Below are 18,223 nucleotides of genomic sequence, written 5' to 3'. Positions count from 1 at the left end.
CTGAACATAAATTCTATTAAACTCAGTGGAAGTTAATTTGGGGTCCATATAGTGTCTCTGAAACAAAAGCAATCAAATTGAGCACCCACTTTGCCAAAGAGATTAGAGATATCTAAAATGAAATTAGCATTATTACTTGTAAAAATATAAAGAACTAATACCGGTTCATAGATTATCATATATTTCTATTTATCTCACTACCAAAGAAAAGAACTGCTCTAATTTTCCTCCAAGTCAACTCCCCTGCCTGTTTCTTCACTGGCCCCTCTTCCATTTACTTCAGATTGCTAATCCCAACGTAGCTCTGTGGGTCTTTGCTGCCTTTTCATCTTTGCCCAGCTGGCTCTGTGTAGAGCAGCCTTTGGCTGAAGCTCAATTTGGCAACTCAAGGAGCTCTGTGCTGCAAATGCCTGCAGCTGAGCAGGTGGAAGGTCAGGTTGTGCTGCCAACACTGTAAACAGTCCCAGCATCAGTGCCACTTTGAATAAAGACATCAGTTCCTATGCTGCATACTCAGAAGGCCATAAAATTACTGGATTCTTTCACTTCCCCACAACCACTGTATTAAACTTGCTTTAAAAGATATGCTTTCTTTTTTTTAACAGTAACACTGATGAAAGGGAGGCCACTGGGGACTCAGGATGGTGATGTTTTAAATAGATTAAAACTTATTTCCATATCCGTTTTCCATCCACAGTCTTTCCCAATGCAGAGATTTATTGAATGCAGCTTACCCTCCTGTAAGCACTTATTAATATAAATTCCCCAAGACCCTTTTTCAAAAATTGCAGATTTCCCACACTGGCTTCTTTATAAAGCCTTTTAAAACATAAATTTCCCTGGTGTTATCTCTCTTTATTATGTCAACACCCTGTTTTATATGCAGTGTTCTGCAGGAGGTTCTGTGTGGAGGAAATCACTAGCAGATTCCATGCTGCTCATGCTGTGGGAGAGACGATTCTGGCAGGTTTTGAGAATTAGTCCTGTGAAAATCTGTGGAGGTTTTCTTTTTCATCCATGCTTGCAACTGCACAACTGTCCATACAGATGCACAATTGCACAATTGTCTGTACATGTACAGATAGTCCTCAAGTCACTACCATACACTTATTGACTATTCAAAATTACAACTTTTCTAAAAAAAAAAGTGACTTACAACCAGTCCTTGCACTTATGACTGTCACAGTGTTGCCATGGTCATGTGATCATGAATCGGTTGCTTGGCAACTGGCATGTTCTTACGACAGCTGCAGCATCCCAGGATCACGTGATCACTATTTTTGATTTTCTCAGTCACCTTCTGATAACAAAGTCAATGGGACATGCTGGATTTGCTTAACAACTGCAGCAAAAAGAGTTATAGATTTAGGTACAACTTGGTAAAAACATTATTTAACTAAAATGGTTCTAGTTCCAATTGTGGTCATAAGTTGAGGACTACTATACTGTATATAGGAAAACTAGCATTGAAGATAAAATGCTTCCTCCTGAGTATGATCTGAGGAAGAACCTTTCTGTTTGCAGGATCAGTAAATCTTCTGCTCATTATTGTATTTTACAATAAATAGGAATAAATGTAGAGGAAAAGTGATAACTACAAGAATAAAATTATTTACTCAGTTTTTCCTCTTAGATCTCCCAACTTCCCTTTGTTATATATCTATCACTATCAATATTATTAAAAACTGGCTGAGATGACTAATTTACGATCTTCTTAGTAGCAAAGTTCACTAGTAAATAAAATATGAAACAGCACGTCTATTATCAGAAGGGAACTGAGCAGTTTAAAGAAAAATTTTGTACACACCCATTATTTAATAAGTTATCTTATCTCACATTTCTTAGTTCCCTGATATGCAATGATTAAAATCCCTTACTAAACACTAGCATTACATGCTGTCAGGGCAAAAAAAGGAAACAAAGGAAATCATATTAAACAAACAAAAGTTCACTGGTTCCAGGTTATGTGAACTGGGAAGGAAGCTGGCACTATCCCATTGTAATAGCTTTTCTGGTCTTATGACCTCTAGATGGCGCAATTAGTTTTTGTGTAAGAAAAGCCCCTGATGATTTTTCTACTCTTCATATCTTTCAAACTGGTTGGGAAGCAACTCAAGAAAAAGTTACAGAGAAGACTTCTAAAGCTGAGAAGTCGAAGCAAGATTAGCAAAGTGGATCCTACAAGTGGACCTTGGCTAAGTTAGAATACTTAATAGATATTATCTACTTAGATGGTCTGCAGCATCTGACAATGAAATGACCCATGTCAGCTGGAAAGATTATTTCGGTAGCTTGAAACTGGATACTCTCCACATATTTTAACCTACTGACTGCTCAGAGGGGTTTAAGTGCTGGCATTTAGTTCTGCATAAGGTAAGTTTTTTTTTAATGAAATAAATTTAATATTTGGAGACCATCTAATATGTTCAGGGCAGCAACTGGATTTTAGCAATCTAGTAAAGTTTTCATAATATTAATATTTCGGGTGAGGAAAAGATTAACGTGTGAGGACATTGCTCGGAAAAGCGTCATGTATCTCTTTTTTTCACTTAGACAACTGTGTTACTTTTCTCAGTTGAGAAATTGTTCAGAATGAGTTTTTTCTTCACATGAAGTTTTTTCTTCATGTTTCATGTCATAAAACATGAAATTTATATCAAATCTGCTTTCTCTTTGCCGTATGGATTTTTACAATGGTGTATAAGTAGCTTTAGTGGACTTTAGTGGACCCTAATTTCAGGGCTTCTGTGAAGGAACTGCGGTTTAATTATTTGGATTGTAAAGAACAGCAATTTAATATTTGTAGTTTTTATGCCATCTGGAACAAAGAACATTACTGCGAGGAAGTAACGTGCTGAGATGAGGTTGATTGAATGTGGGGAATTACATGCCTGTAAATACAAGTTTAGAAGCCTGCACAGTTTTGTTTCTAGAGAAAAGCTTTCTCAGTATTGCTTGTCAGGAGGAACAGAGAACCAAGCACTGGTGATAAGAGACAAGGATCACATTCTGTGGATCCCTGAGTGTATAAATTAACTTAGCTAGTGAACAGTGAAAAGATATATGGGGACATTTATGAGTTGAACTGGAAATATTATACAGTCATTCAGATTAGAGAAATTTCATTAATTTCCCACCATTTCAGTAGAAAGGGTCAGAACCAAAGCTTTTTGATTCAGCAGCCTTGGTTGAGGCCAAACATTTTTTCAGTGTAAAAGAAGATAAGAAATGTGTGTGCCAGTAATTGATCGGCTTTTGGATATCAATGGGGACTATATAACTGCAAAATAGAAGGGGCAGAACTAGGGACCTGAAGTTTGTTTCAATCTCTTTCAAGATTTAAGGACATCTTGATCATGAGAAACACATTCCAAAGAGGTAGGCTTTGCGTTGGTTATTTTGGACTATAGCTTCCATCCTTTCTAATTGCTAATGTTGATTGTTACTTAAAATTGGTAATCCATTGGATGGAACCATGGAATGTATCCTTGATATGAAACACGTTTCTGGACTTTGAATGCATTCGTCTAATAATTTGTTTGAATTACTTGATATAAGAATAGTTTTTCTTCACAATCTTTCTGACAAAACTATAAAATTGGCTTTCAATATTTTGGGCAGCTGTGGGATTTTCACAGGATATACTTTCATAAAAAAAGAAAAGCGTGGGTCAATTAATCTATCAGTTTATGCTCTTTCCTCACCCTGAAGACACAACAACCAAAGTTGTTGGTAGATTTCAGTCTTAATAATTGAAAACTTTCAATGTTAACATTATTAGAGATATTAATTAATGTAACATAAAGAAAAGTTCTGTCTTGATCACAAGTCAGTCAGACTCCAGTCATTAAGAAATTCTTCCTGATGTCACTGAACTCCTCTGACAACAATGTTAAGAAGCTCAGGTCCTCCTTAGTCATTACTGTGAGGTTGGTTGTGAGAGCCTGTTATGATTTTCTTCCAGTCCAAATGGAGAGAAAACCATTTTGCTGTTGAAAGAAATTATCCTTAATTCTATCACCTAGCCTACAATATCTAAATATTTTCTTTTGTATAGTCCCAGGTTAATTTAATATTTTAATTTCTGCAATATATTATTTCTCTTTTTGTTTTAATCATTGGTACTCTAGCATTTGCTTCTGCTAAAATAATTGCAGTATTTCATTATTCCTTTCAAATCTACTATTTTTATTATCTACTTAGAGTTTTTAGATTTTTTTTCCTTCTGTCATGATTGACTGCAATCATTTTGCTCTCTCAGATGGAACATTAACCCATCTCACCAGGTTTCCTTACATGCTAAGGTATATGCTAGCTAAAACATGTCAAATTATTCTGACAAGCGAAGTATCCCAGAATTACATATTCTCCATTCTAAAACTCCATGAAAAATATATTTAAAAACTAAAAATGTGCTACTTTTTATGACATTGAAAAGAGGTAAGATAGTCATCACTCTATCAAATGATAGCATTGGATCTTCTTATTAATCTTTTCTTTCTTCCATGAGAGTTTAATTTTGATTTCTCAATAGGAACCACCAAGCTTTTTCTTAATTGTCTTCAGTTCAAATGAAATACTGAATGTGGTGACTCCAATTGTGTAAATGTTGGCTTGTGCATAGACATTATGTACATCTGAGCCAGTGTGGGTGGCTTTTAATGGTTAGACTTGGATTGGGGACAAGTTTCTAATTTGTCCTTATCCATGAATTATGATTTAATGATTTAATGTCTATCAGATTAACCTACACGTCAGGTTTTTGTTTAGTGTAACAGCACATGCATACATACACAATATGTGTGTGTGTGTATTGTATACACACACATATATACACATATACATGTACATATGTACACACACACACATACATACCATATCTGAAGCTCTTGTGGCAAAGAAAAACTAAACTCTAAGAAATAACAAATTCTGGCAATTTTATTCTAAGATACTTTAAATGTTTTTAAAAGACGTGTTAATGGATGAAGTTAGTTAAATAATATTCATCAAAAGCTGGATAAAAGGGTTTCCATATTTTTATGCACCTGGGAAAAGCATAAATACTTTTACAGTCAGTTAAATTAAAGGCATGGAGTTGGAGAGTTTAATTGTTGAGCTAGATAAAACTATGAAAACTACAAAGTTAATTAATTCAGGGGGGTGATATGAACTTTGCTAAATGACTAAGATTAGGAGTATTTAATGTAATCTTTCTTGGCTGAGAAATTTTGCAATCATTCATTTAAAAAGCAGCCAAAGTGAAAATAGTTATTAAATGTTAATCTTTGCAAATATTTCCCCAAGGCATTTTTTAAAAAATTCCTGAGTACACAAGCAAAACCTCTAAGCAAATGAAATCAATTATTCCTAGCACTAGCCTCTCTGGCTTCATACTGTATTCTTTGTGCCAAAGTCTGACCCAAATTAAACTGATGTAAATGAAATCCGGACTTCAGCCAGTCTAATAGTTCAAATGGGAAAAGCCATAATTTCTTGAGTGGCAGGAGGGCACAGAAAAAAAACAAAAAAAAACAAGCATATGTGAACTTCAGAAGCTGTACAGGTTATTCAGAAATTTTGCTCAATTGGGTTTACTCACAGGTATAGAATTTCATCATTTCGGATTTTAATAATACTCAGTGTGATGTTATAATAATGTGAACATGGAAGAGTGTGTTAAAGAGCAAGAGTGATGCTACCTTCATGTGTCCAACTACTGCTGAAGCTTGATTTTTAGTGTTTTCACAAGGGCAAAAGAAAAACTGAAAAAAAGTTCAGAAGATAAATACGAAAATGTTTAAGGCTTGGCAAAAAAAGCTTAGCTTCTAATCCCCCCCACCCCCCAAATTAAAGTTACATGCTACAAATACTTCGAGGAAGACAAAGTCTTCCACAATAAAAAGCTTTCCAATCTGGAAAAAGAAAATATGCAATATTAAGAAATATGAAATGCCAAAACATATTTTAAAAAGTAAGGAACAGTTACCCAGTGCATGAAATATTTAACCGTGAATATATCATGGAAATGGAATATGTCTCTACCATCTTACATGCAAATGAGACATTGTTTTGGACCAAACTATTTCAGAAATGCTAAAAAGTAGCACTTTTGTGAGGAAATTTTGTAAGGTTGTAATCTTGTGTTAATTCAATGAAGCTAATTCAATGGGGTTTATGAAGGTTATAGAATGACCTAGTGCCATTATTGGGCTCTGAGTATAAGAAAGCAGCTGTTCCATTACCCTATTTTCCTGATAATTGTAAGTGAAATACATTGAAATATAAATGCAGATATGAATTCTGGGAAAAAACTTTGTTATTAATAGCTTTATAGAGTATACGTCTTTGAGCCATTGCACACTTAGATTATTACTTTTATTTACTGTGAAATACATTGTGATGAAATAAAATGCTATACAAGCTTTTAAAAACTTCTCTACATGATATTTTTCTTTCTCTTACTGTAGTAACAACTACACAGCTTTCAGTTTCAGTCTAGAGCAGGATTCCCCAAATTTGGCAAGTTGACACTTGTGGACTCTCAGAAGTCTCCAGCCAGCATGGGGATTCTGGGAATTGAAGTACGTAGGAAATCTTGTCTAGAACATCTCTGCTGACTGCAGACACAGATGTAAGAGGAAGAAACTGTAATAGCACTGACTCGGTGGGATGTTAAATCAGTTCAGGGAACAGGAATAGTTGAAACCTCTAGACAATCTCAAGGCCTTGAATGAAAGATTAAGGAAGTGCTGCCAAAGTGGGGAAGCAAATTGCTAATCCCAACATAAACTGCTTGGAAGGTCAAAGTTGCATGCAGCAAAAAGCAGAGGCAAGTCAATTGTCTCACTCACGTCCAGCCCCCAAGGAGATTAGACAGAACAACAAAGGAAATACTGCCAAAATCACTGTGCTTTAATGCCATTAAAAAAATTCAGGAGCTGAATGGAATGATCCTATAATGTCCTGTTCCTCTTCAGAGTTGACTGTATTCTTGTTCTATGCCTTGTGCCTCATATACATGCAGATAGAATCACATTTCCCAAAACCTTTCCTTTGGGAATCATCAAAGAAAGATTACCAAAAGAAGTAAAATACTTACTGTTACATATTACAACAGCTGCCAGAATAGCCTTTGCGCAGGTATGGAAAACACCAAATACCCTTAATGAAGAACTAATAATACACAAAGTATCAGAAAGTGCTGAGATGAATATGTTAACTATGAAACTGAAAGAAAAAGACGACTCTGAATTCTTTTCAATTTGGAATAATTGGTATAAATGGCTAACAAACAGAACTAAAAAGTAAGACAAAAATTTTAATTGAAACAACCTTAAGAAAACAAAATTTTGTAAATTATATAAAGATATAAGAATAGTAATTATAGTTAAAACTATTATTTAGTAGTAGACAAATGTAATATAATGTATTATGATATTTAAACTAAAAACCTGTATAGATGCCAAGAATGTTGTTTATACCATGATGTTTTACGATGTAACAAAAGACATTTAATAAAAATATTTTTTTAAAAAATTAACATTTCCCACAAGGATATTTACAACCAATCACAAGATGCACAAGACGATTCAACAATAGGCAGCAGCACTGAGAATAAATTCTAAAAGTGTTTCTTGGTTCCCAAGAACTGGATGTTTGTATTAAGTGCAAACGTCAAACACTTCAGAGGTGCACTACACCCACTATCTGTCTGATGAAATAGTATAATCTCATTTATCTCTCATGTAATATATTTCCTGTTTCTTTTTTTAACAAGGAATTCTAATTAAAATATAATTATATAGGAAGTGGGAACACATTAAAATATTGCAATCTTTTCACTAAAGATCCTGGCAAATAAAACGAAGTTTACTGTCTTTATATCAGACTGCAATGTAAAAGTTTGTATCTATTTTATTTTATATATTTTTTAAAATGTATTTATGTATTATTTTTCCCTTTTCATCTGTTCTTATGCCCTTGACATATGTTAAATTGCAGTTCACATAATTGCCATCCAAGAGACTAAGTGTAACTGGAGGGCATCAGATTAGAGACCCTAGATTAGAGGTCACCAAACTTGGCAATTAGAAGACTTGTGGACTTCAACTCCCATGCTGGCTGAGAAATTTTGGGAATTGAAGACCACAAGTCTTAAAGTTGCCAAGTCTGGAGACCCTAACATAGATCTGCATCTATAAAAGTGCTAGGATGTCTACAGTTTAAACAGATTAATGATCACCAGGGATATAGATTATTTTAATGAATGCACACATCCCTCTGCCCACACCCAACCACTTGTTTTGTGGAACCTTTTTACATTGAATGTTAACTGTTCAGATAGATTCTGAAAATGTTTTTATTCTGACTAACTTTTAAAATTAAGATTAAGATAAAATTAAGATAATCTTTATTGTCATTTTTACTGTCAGCACACTGGCACACATTAAAAATGAAATTCAGTTGCCTGCTCCTGAAAGAAAGTATATATCTCTACCATACCCATACAAAACACACATCTACACATGTTATACAGATACTTTAGGTGGCTCTCTAGGTTTTAATCAATGTTATAAATCTTTTAATCCTAATTCCTTATTTTTTAAAGTCTCACAAAAGGCAAGGTAACAATTGCATAATAAATATTCAGGGATAGCTGTTGTAAATGCCGTTCTGGAAATATCTGGGCTTTACTGTTCCTCTGGCATAACTGCTGTGATGTTTCTGTATCATCTTCAAATCATGCAAAGCCACCTTTGTCAATATGGATCATCCAGATAGGTTGGATTTGTGTAATCTCCCATATTCCGCAAAAGCCATGTCATTGAAGTTTAGCACATCTGAAGTAAACTGAGTTGTTAAAAACTGCTACTGGTGTTTCAATATAAGGGACTCTGTTTCAGAATCATTTATCAATAATGTCATTAAAATATCACTTGTGTCATCTTTACTTTTTATTTGTAAACCAAACAAATGCTCAGTCCTAATACAAGTCATCCCAGTTCTTGAAATAAATAAGATTGCTTGTTCTCCTTACCTTGAAATAAAAATGAGTTGCTTGTTCAAATGATTGCACAAGATTATGGAGTTTCTATTCAACTAAATATCTGCTATCAAGGGGTCACATTAACCAATTTCATGGCTGATTCTATTAAATCTTTTGAAAGGGATGAAATATCGTCCCATTTTACCTTAAATACTATATATGTATCTTTTATACAAATCCATTATCCAGACAACTCTCCAGAGCTGTATTTTGGTTTATGATGCCCTGATAAACGTATTTTCAGTCTCTCTCTCTGCACCTTCTATGCAAAATAAAATTATGCAAATTTACATATCCTTTCCAAATTGCCTTGAAATTATCAAATAGTTTTACATGCAATAATAATCCAAAGATAACTGAGTTATTTGGTAACTCCATTATCCACAACTTAATATCAATTATATATTAATAATCATATGACTTTAATGTTCCTTCTGCTTATCATTGTTTCTAAAGCATATTGTTCACTGTTTTTTGGAACTAATACTGGAAGTATTTTAATAAACAGAAAAAAGGGTTAGCTGTGCCTCTGGTAATTTGTCCAACATATATACCATTAAACTGAGGTTTAATCATTATAATAATATGAAAAATCCTGAATAATAAGGTAACAATTGGACAACTGGTAGAGATTTAAATGTTGTAGAATAATAAAAAAACCGAGTTTCACTGTAAATAGAATCAGTTCTGCAATATCTGTTGTGTATCCACACAGTCTTTACATAAAATTCCACTCATAACATTCATGTATTCCATTCTCTTAGGACTCATTCAAGGTATTTGGATATGCATATATTTGTCACACATTTCACCTAACAATTATTTATTGTTTGTAATTTTTCTCTCAGGCTAGAATATTAATGAAAATTCATATCTTCATAGCTGTTCCAGCAGGACAAAATGAAGGATTTATAGTTTCAGCAATATGCAATCAGGTCTCCTGCAGCCAAAAATGTAGGAAGTTTTCTGATAATGTAGCCTTCGTGTTTTTAAAAATTGAGCTTGAAGTTGTAAAAAGTTAGATTTCAATAAGTTGAAAGAAGTGACTTATGTAGTTCTCACACCTATATGGCCATCACAACATCCACACAGTCATGTGAGCAAAATTTGGATGTTTGGCAGCCAACAGGTATTTACAATGTTTGTAGTGTCCTGGGATCATGCAATTATTATTTGTGACTTTCCCAGCCAGTGTTTGACAAGTCAAAGGGGAAGCCAGATTTGCTTAATGACAGGGCAAAAAAAGAACATAAAATTGGGTGTGACTCATTTAATAACTGTTTTTCTTATAGTAATGGAAATTTTGGTTCCAATTATGGTCATAAGTTGAGGATAACCTGTACATACACTATTTTATATGCTCTTACTTTGGCTGTAAATGTTTCTTTCCCGCATATATGATAGTACTCAGTGATGGGATTCAAAAATTTTTACTACTGGTTCTTTGGGCATGGCTTGGTGGGCGTGGCATAGCTTGGTGGGCATGGCAGGAGAAGGATACTGCAAAATCCCCATTGCCTCCCCACCCTACTAACCTGCTTTCCAGGTCTGTTCTCCTGTGCAGAGCAACAAAAGAAGACCCAGCCAATCAGCTGGGACTCAGGAGGCAGAGAATAGACGGGGGCGGGGCCAGTCAGAGGTGGTATTTGCCGGTTCTCCAAACTACTCAAAATTTCCGCTACCGGTTCTCCAGAACTGGTCAGAACCTGCTGAATACCACCTCTGATAGCACATTGTACATTGCAGATATCACCTTTGTGCGAAGTGAGATCAATCTATCCAGGTTCAAGTGTCTGTTTTAAAGTCTTAATGGCATAGTGGTTTTTTTTTTACATTTAATAGAAACTGAAACATTTTCTTCAATCAACATTTTCTTCTAATCTCAGTTCTGACAATCACTTATATTTGCCTAAATTTTGATCACCACTATAATTTCCGAAGGAGCCAAGCTCCTGATTGCAGTTCCATTTCCCGCCAATTTAGTAACAAAATGTTATCCAGGCATTTTAAATATTATTTGCTACAGTGTGTGATAATGAAGGGCAAGAAAGATAGCTCTGTCTTCCTTTTTTATTTCATGCTGCTATCCTTGTGTATAAAGTCAGAATGTAAAGCAGGGATTTTCTTAGCCATGTTAGTTCTCTGTCAAGTGTCAAACTGCTCTTAAACCACATTTTACACCAGTGTTTCTCAACCTTGACAACTTTATGGTCCGTGGGCTTCAATTCCCAGAACTCTTTGGCTAACATGAATTCTAGGAGCCCACACGTCTGAAAGCTGCCAAGGTTGAGAAAGATTATTCTACACTATACAGAAAACAACAGAGACAAAAACTGTCCTCTGATTGAAGTGTTTGTCTTCACAAGAAAAGGGAAACAAGAATGAGGAACGAAAGGCAGAGACCTTATTTCTGCTTTAACCTATGGCAATAATTTTGCAAAGCCCAAAAGATTTATGGATCAATACTATTGTGAGATTTATGCCTTATTTCAAAACTATCAAACACTGGATCCACTAAGATCTTTGTGTGGTTTGCAATTCCTTAACAATTTAAGATACTAGCATATTGCTTTGTTGTCTTGTTGTTATGATCATGTGCTGTGCTGTCATGTGTTGCCCAGAAGAACTCAAAACATTAAGACCCAGACAGAACATGAATCCTGTCTGATCTCTGCCACCATGGAGAAATGGAATATTCCAGAATCAATTTGTAGTGAGAACTTTCCAAGTGGCATCATCATTTGTCCATGCTAGTTTCCATCAGAGGAATGTGCAGGATAATACAGTGGTGGGATGGGAACAACAGAGAGGCAGAGATTGCACAAACCCCAAAAACTTTAACCTTAGACTGTCTACTATTGACCTCACCCCTTTCCTAAGAGGTCTGTAGGGGGCGTGCATAAGCGCACCAATGTGCCTACCGTCCCTGTCCTATTGTTTCTTTTCTTTTTTTTAATTTTTCTTATATGTATCCATGTATTCATAACTACATGTTTACTTATACCTATTATCTTGTAAACAATTGATAAAAATAAATAAATGACCATGGAAATGCAGCCTTTACAAAAAGAAGACAATTGTGAGTGTTTTATCCAGATCTTTTCTGTTAATGTCTCATGGCGTGAAATAATGTTTTGCATAATTGTTTTACCCAAACAGAGAAAAAATATTTTGCAAAATTTAATGCGATCCACTTATTTTTATTGTCCTTGGTGGTAAAATGAATACCTAGATGCCAAGGCAAAACAAAGACAAACCCACCCAAAAGGAACTATAGAAAGATGTGTTTTTAAAATACAGCTCATATGTGCCCTTAAATCAAAGAAAGATTATTATTTCTTCAGTTATGTGTTCTTTTTTTGACAAAAGCTAAAGACTTTCAGAACCCCAGATGTATTTTAACAGTAAAATCAATTCTATGTAGTCTTTAAAAATTATTTGTATTCATATTCGTAAAAGCTTCATATAATCAATATCAAAGATGCAGTTTTCTAATAAGGCATCTACCAGCTCCAAATAAGGGAAATGGCATCCCAGATTTGGAGGGGGAAAAAAATCCTAACAATTTCCTTATTTGTTCATAGTTTGAACATTCACTTTGAAAAATAGAGAAGCTGACATAACATGACACATCTAGCCACCAACACATAACTAGAAAAAAAAAAGAGAGAATTTCAATACATTTCAAGGGCTGCTAGAAAAGAGGTCAAAGTACTTTATGAAATTATAAGCCTTTTGTAGGAAGATTGGAGTTTTGATTACTTGAGATGGAGAAAATCATACTGAAACTGCTCAAATCTATTACAATGGAACTCGTAATAACGTGGACATATTACAAAGCCTTCTGAAACCCCACCACCATCCTTTTTTTCAAATATGCAATTCTATACAAAAAAGCCGATGTACCGGTAGACTTGTTCATTCCATTTACAACCTAAAATGAGAGTGCTATTTATTTATGTATTTATTTGTTTGTTTGTTTGTTTGGTGTATGGCACGTGTTTACCAGGATCACCAAGGTGGCTGGCTGCCTCTGTGAAAGGAATCTTTTTGGGCAGTGTTATCTTTATCCGTGGGACGCCTGAATGCCGGTAGGCATTTGTGGGAGGCTCCTTACTTGTCCCTGTGTGTCCCCCTTGCTCACGGGAATTGAACTGCCGAGCTGTCAATCTCAGTGTTGCACATGCCACGGGAGCCACCGTGGCCCCATGAGAATGCAAGATGAGTAATGATTCAAGGAACATGTCCACAACTCAATTGAGGGTATTGAAATTGAGGTTAGTAAAGGCTAAAGTTGGGTCCTGCTTAAGTATTATTTTCATTTCCAAAGAGAACAATACAACAGTATCTCAAAGAGTTGGTTGTTCTTGCAAAAAGGAAGCTGCTCCCAACCATTAGGACAAGTGTTCAAAGTAGAGAATGTACAGCACCTTTTGGCTGTCAACTTCAAATCATGACCTGAGAGCTAGAGAATAGCATCTTGTGCAGGTGTAGTTTTTATGACCCACACACCTAGAAGCAAATCTTAATAAAGTTTGGGATGAATGTATTTACTTATAGCTTTATAGATTTATTGCACTTGATTTTGCACCTAATTTTACAAATGAAAACTCCCTCACCCTACTTAGAACTGCCTGTAATCTTAGATTTTACTGCAATAATTCTTATATCCTTAGCTAGGACACAAATTAAGTTTCTACCAGTCTTAGATTGTAAATGAAACTATAGATTACTAGCACATAATACTACAGGTAGTCTTCAATTTTTATCCCGTAATGGAGCTTGCCCATTATTGTCATAACTTGTGACAGTTATAAATTGGGTCATCACGTGACTGACCCAATTTTACATCCTTTTTTTGTGGTGGTCATAAAGCAAATGCTGCAATCGTAAAGCAAACACTGCAGTTATAAAGATAATGTCAAACCCATTGTTTGCTATGGGGTATTTTTGCCAAAAAAATAGTATTCAGCAAAACTATCATAAAATGTAGACCCTGGATGCTGCAAACAGCTGTAAATTTTATTTTTATTTATTTGATTTATTTGATTTGTCAATCGCTTATAAGATAATAGGTATAAGTATAAACATGAGTAGGAATACAGGAAATAGATGTGAATAAATGGGGACAATAGGACAGGGACAGTAGGCACGATTGTGCACTTATGCACACCCCTTACAGACCTAGTTGCTAAGCACCTAACATGATGTCACATGACCACAGAAGGGGTGGTGGCTGTCAGAACTTTGGAACCAAGTCCGTACTTGGAGATTATTGGAGAGCCAGTTTGGTTTAGTCATTAAGGCAGCAGGCTACAAAGTGAGAGATTGGGAGTTCAAGTCCTGCCTTAGCCATAAATGTCAATGGGATGATTTTGTGCTGGTCATTCTCTTTCAACCAATCTGCATCCCAGGATTGAGGAAAATAGGCGTTAAGGAAAATAGGAGGAGGAAAGAGTATATGTGTGTTATTTATAAAAATAATAAAGGTGGTAAATAAATAAATCATGCAGGTTAGTTGCCAAGCACCCAACATGCAGTCGCATGACCGTAGAGGTGAGGGTGGCTGGGGTACCTTCAGAATCAAGTCGTAAGTACTTTTTGGGAGGAATCGTAACTTCAAATGGTCACTAAATGACCAGTTAACAGTCAAGGACTATCTGTAATAAATTACATTTGAATGCTGCTTGAATCTCAACATTGATTAGAACAATCAAACAAAGAACTTACAATAAACATAAGGACAATATACAGAAAATAAAGACTATATAAAACAAAACACCGATATCACAAGCCAACCTGCATGACACAAAATCTGTTTTTAGGCTGATATTTTTGCAGAGGTTTCAATAGACAGATTCCTTAGTAGGAAGCACACAATGTTTTTGGCTGGGATCATTTCGTATGCTGCATCTGCTAGAAAGAAAAGCCATTAGCTCTACATATCAGACAATGCGCAGAGAGCAGTTTAAAAAAACATGTGGAAGTGATTCAGCTTCTCCAAGGATACAAGTATATGTTCCTGGGAGGGGATATCACTGACTCTTGCTTTCAACACTTTAAAATAGAGCATCATATCTTACTGATATGAATGACCTTCTAGGGGAAGCAGAGATAATATTATAAATTTATATGATTTAATAATAAATGAGTTTACATTATAAATTAATTAGAAAAATGATGATGTAAAATGGGTGCTAAAGTTCATGAAGCAATAATAAAAGCTTTCTGATCTGTTGTTTTGTAGCTATCAGCCTCTCTGCTTAACTTCTACCACTAACTTCTAGCTTTACGTGGGCCCAACATAAGTAGAGAGTGGGTTGATAATCCTAATACACCATACTGGTTAGAGACTACGCAGTTCTTTCAGGAGGAAAGAACCAAGATAAGTTGGACCAGGGACTCAGTCCGAAATGGTTGTTTCTTTCAGTATTTCTTAGAGCAAAATTTCATGCAGGTGACAATTGGAGTTACAGCCAAGCAATGAATCTTCTGTGAGTGGAGAAGATTGAGCATGGCTCTCATTAATTTAAACTGGATTAATGTCTGAATGAGTTAAGTGCAAAATTAGAAGACATAACACTTCAGCTTTAAATAAAGTGTCTGCTGCAGGCACAAAGTTGTTGCTCGTAAAATTTGCAGATCTGATTATTGCATTGATAGGCTATGTTGCAAATTCACAGGCTTCATATCTCTGGGAAGCAGAAGACTGGACATTGATACCGAGATATTGAAATGTTGTGATCTATTTGATTTGGTTGTCAATGTTTTTCTAGTTATAGAATGATGATTGTGATAACTAATAAATAACACTGCTTTTATTTTTTTAGTACAGTTAATTTCACTTTTTGGTGTGTGACTACAGTATATTGTTAGCCCTTGAAATCTTCACTGAAGGTGTACTTGATGTTGTGATGGCACCATCACATATAAAAGGGTGGGAGTTGGACAGTAGAATCACATTTTGCAAAAACCTGAACAATCTTATTGACATAGAAATTAAATGGCATAAGTCAGGTGCCTGGTCATCACTAAACATGTTTTTAACATATATATGAAGCTACTCTCATGGAGACACTTTGCCATTAGGCAATCAGTTTATTTTTGTAGAGAGCCAAAGAGATTGTTTTGGAGAAACTATGCAGAAACAGTTATGGAAACAAAATCACTTGCTAAACCTACATGAAAAAGAGAAAACAATTCTGCATAGTTTCTCCAAAGTCATCTCTGAGGCATTCTACAGTTGTTGAGGAAGAGACTGGGGATTAAACAGGAATTGTTATATAAAATATCCCACAAAGTGAGTGATCTATCAGACTTCCAGCTGGATCTGAGACGAACTGCATTCAGCTCCCAGCGCTGCCAATAATGTCCAGTTATTTAATCTTGGCAGTCTATTTAAATAAAATAGAGGTCTACTTTCCTACATAACATTGGGTCTAAAAAGAGCGTGGAATAGATAGAATATAACCATATACCAGGGGTGTCCAACCTTTCACCTTCCCTGGGCCACATTAGAAGATGAAAATTTGGTTTGGGCCGCACATAAAATAAAATAACAGTAACGATACCTGATCATCCAAAAAAACCATAGAAAACATAGTTAACATATTAAATTTATTTCAAATGAAGTTAGTGAGATGTTTTTATTATTTATTATTAATTATTTATTAAAAAATATTTATTTTTTATCATGGTTTTTTTATCACAGTTTTTTTATCATGGTTTATTTTCCGCCAAATTTTTTGGGGGGCGGGAGAAAGCTCACCCGCCTCGCGCCTACCTCTCCTCCTGCAAATGGCCCGGCTGGATGAGGCAGGACTGGAAGGCAGAAGCAGCAGCAGCGGCGGGGGCAGAAGCCTTCCCCGCCACTGCTGCTGCTTCTGCCCCGCCGTGGCTTCTGACCCGCCGGCTCCGCCGCTTCTTCCCCGCCACCGCTGCTGCTTCTGCCCCGCCGCTTCTGCCCCGCCGCCACCGCTTCTTCCCACACCGCTGCTGCCGCTGCTGCCCCGCCGCCACCCCACCACGCTTCTTCCCCCCACCTCCGCTACTGCCCCCGCCGCGGGCAGCGGGAGGCAGCAAGCAGCGGTGGTGGGGGAAGAAGCGGCGGTGGGGGTGGCGGCAGGGGCAGCAGCGGCGGCGGGGCAGCGGCGGCGGGGGCAGTGGCAGCGGGGCAGAAGCGGCGCGGGGGCAGAAGTGGCGGCGGGGGAGGCAGCGGGGGCAGAAGCGATGGCGGCAGGGGCAGAAGCGGCGGCAGCGGTGGGGGCAGCGGCGGTGGGGGGCAGAAGCGGCAGCGGCGGTGGGGGCAGAAGCAGCGGCGGGGGCAGCAGCGGCGGGGGCAGCAGCGGCAGCGACGGCGGGGGCAGAAGCGGAGGCGGTGGCAACAGCAGGAGGTGGCGCTCTGACGGCACCCGCCTTTTCTCTTGCTGCTTGGCCTGGCACTCGCCTCGCCCTGCCTTGCGCCTGCCTCTCCTCCTCCTCCTCGCTGGCTCTGGCATGAAGGTTGGGGTGGGCACTGGGCCGCATTACGAGGCGACCTGGGCCGCATGCGGCCCATGGGCCGCGGGTTGGACAAGCCTGCCATATACAATCCTAGAAGAAGAAAAGACAATCAGCAAGACAGTCAGGGTGCACCAACACAAATTTTTATTTATTGTTTGTTTGATTTTTATGGTATCAAGAGAGGAAGGAAGAGAAGAAGATATAAAAATGAAAAAAAAGAATGGAAAGCCACTTCCTTGCACCCAGGATTCTGTCTATCTTTAAACAGGCTTTTAAAATCTGGCTCTGCTTTCGGGTTTCGACTGTGGGGCCCTTTAAATTGGAGACTGTATTGGAGAAAAAGATTTTATTGTTCCTTCTGGGTGACTATTATCTTTCTTCGTATTGTGATGTTTCTTTCTTTTAATTTACAAGTTACCCAGAGTTGTTCTGACATTCATTTATGTAAAGTAAATGAAATATATAAAATAAATGAAAATGACGGATAACAGCAAGGAAAGCACATTTGAGAGTGTGTGAAGGTGGTGGGTTTTGACTGCTAAACACAGAGCATATAAGAAGTGGAATCAGAAGGTTTACTGATTAAAAATAAAGTATAGAATGTTGTCAGTTGGAACAAACTAGCAATTTCCAGTTAATTTCAAATTAGGCAGAATCATTATTGATTACATGTGA

General features: G+C 36.8%; 1 protein-coding gene across 1 annotated transcript in view; it reads left to right on the top strand.

Moving 5' to 3' along the window:
* The first annotated feature begins 2,075 nt into the window (after positions 1–2,075).
* EDAR (ectodysplasin A receptor) overlaps positions 2,076–18,223 on the top strand; it is a 93,982-nt gene continuing 77,834 nt past the window's right edge. The window contains exon 1 of the mRNA XM_026707508.2: positions 2,076–2,373. The gene's annotated coding sequence lies outside the window, so the exon portion shown is untranslated. The remainder of the gene's footprint in view (positions 2,374–18,223) is intronic.

The sequence above is a fragment of the Pseudonaja textilis genome, chromosome 8 (genome assembly GCF_049901715.1).
Source record: "Pseudonaja textilis isolate UNSWEBS1 chromosome 8, rPseTex1.2, whole genome shotgun sequence".
Classification (NCBI taxonomy): domain Eukaryota; kingdom Metazoa; phylum Chordata; class Lepidosauria; order Squamata; family Elapidae; genus Pseudonaja; species Pseudonaja textilis.
The sequence above is the reverse complement of the archived record's forward strand: the minus strand, read 5'-3'. Positions and strand labels throughout refer to the sequence as shown.